We start from the raw sequence: 1,953 nt of genomic DNA on the forward strand, positions 1-1,953 counted from the left end.
TCAAAATCTTTTAATTAATTTTCGAAAATTCTTCCCCTCTTCTCACATCCTCCTATTTAAAGGACTAACACTCCTCCTCAAGGTACAATTCGAACTCCCTCCTTCTTTATATGTTCTAATTCTCCTCCATCTAGCTCCTCCTTCTATTCTTCTTTTCCTCTGACACCTCAAGGAATCTCTATACTGTGACATAGAGGATTTCTTACTTTCTTGTTCTCTTCTCTTTCATATGAGCAGGAACAAAGATAAAGGAATACTTGTTCAAGCTGATCCTGAACCTAAAAGGACCTTGAAGAGAAAACTAAGAGAAGCTAAAGCACAATTCTCTCTAGAGGGCCTAACAGAGCTTTTCAAAAAAGAAGAAACCATGGCAGCCGAAAACAACAATGCCAACAATGCAAGGAAGGTGCTTGGTGACTTTACTGCACCTACTCTCGACTTCTATGGGAGAATCATCTCAATCCCTGCCATTGGAGCAAACAACTTTGAGCTTAAGCCTCAATTAGTTTCTCTAATGCAACAGAATTGCAAGTTTTATGGACTTCCATTGGAAGATCCTCATCAGTTCTTAGCTGAATTCTTGCAAATCTGTGACACTGTCAAGACCAATGGGGTTGACCCTGAAGTCTACAGACTTATGCTTTTTCCTTTTGCTGTAAGAGATAGAGCTAAGACATGGTTGGATTCGCAACCTAAAGAAAGCCTGAACTCTTGGGAAAAGCTAGTCAATGCCTTATTGGCAAAGTTCTTTCCACCTCAAAAATTGAGCAAGCTTAGAGTGGAAGTCCAAACCTTCAGACAGAAGGAAGGTGAATCCCTCTATGAAGCTTGGGAAAGATACAAGCAATTGATCAGAAGGTGCCCTTCTGACATGCTTTCAGAATGGAGCATCATAGGTATTTTCTATGATGGTCTGTCTGAACTGTCCAAGATGTCATTGGACAGCTTTGCTGGAGGATCTTTTCATCTGAAGAAGACGCCTGCAGAAGCTCAGGAACTCATTGAAATGGTTGCAAATAACCAATTCATGTACACTTCTGAAAGAAATCCTGTGAATAATGGGACAACTCAGAAGAAGGGAGTTCTTGAGATTGATACTCTGAATGCCATATTGGCTCAGAATAAAATATTGACCCAACAAGTCAATATGATTTCTCAGAGTCTATCTGGAATGCAAGCAGCAACAGGCAGTACTAAGGAAGCTTCCTCTGAAGAAGAAGCTTATGATCCTGAGAACCCAGCAATGGAAGATGTGAATTACATGGAAGAACCCTATGGAAACACCTATAATCCTTCATGGAGAAATCATCCAAATCTCTCATGGAAGGATCAACAGAGACCTCAACAAGGTTTCAACAACAATAATGGTGGAAGAAACAGGTTTAGCAATAGCAAACCTTTTCCATCATCTTCTCAGCAATAGACAGAGAATTCTAAGCAGAGCCACTCTGACTTAGCAACCATTGTCTCTGATCTAATCAAAAGCACTCAAAGTTTCATGACTGAAACAAGGTCCTCCATTAGAAATTTGGAGGCACAAGTGGGTAAGCTGAGTAAGAAAATTACTGAACTCCCTCCTAGCACTCTCCCAAGTAACACAGAAGAAAATCCATAAAGAGAGTGCAAGGCCATAACCACAACCCACACGGCCGAACCTGGAGAGGAGGAAGAGGCAGTGATCTCCATTGAAGAAGACCTCAATGGCCGTCCACTGACCTCCATGGAGTTCCCTAATGAGGAACCATGGGAATCTGAGGCTCAGACTGAGACCATAGAGATTCCATTAAATTTACTTTTGCCATTCATGAGCTCTGATGAGTATTCTTCCTCTGAAGAGGATGAAGATGTTACTGAAGAGCAAGTTGCTAAGTATCTTGGAGCAATCATAAAGCTAAATGCCAAGTTGTTTGGTAATGAGACTTGGGAGGATGAACCTTCATTGCTCATCAAAGA

The 1,953-nt window shown here is 41.2% G+C and overlaps 1 non-coding gene across 1 annotated transcript; it reads right to left on the reverse strand.

Moving 5' to 3' along the window:
- Positions 1-769: 769 nt before the first annotated feature.
- On the reverse strand, positions 770-877 carry LOC112724786 (small nucleolar RNA R71). The gene has a single exon (XR_003163932.1). It is a non-coding gene; the product is annotated as a small nucleolar RNA R71 (small nucleolar RNA).
- Between the last annotated feature and the right edge of the window lie 1,076 nt (positions 878-1,953).

Source organism: Arachis hypogaea, chromosome 11 (assembly GCF_003086295.3).
Source record: "Arachis hypogaea cultivar Tifrunner chromosome 11, arahy.Tifrunner.gnm2.J5K5, whole genome shotgun sequence".
Lineage (NCBI taxonomy): Eukaryota > Viridiplantae > Streptophyta > Magnoliopsida > Fabales > Fabaceae > Arachis > Arachis hypogaea.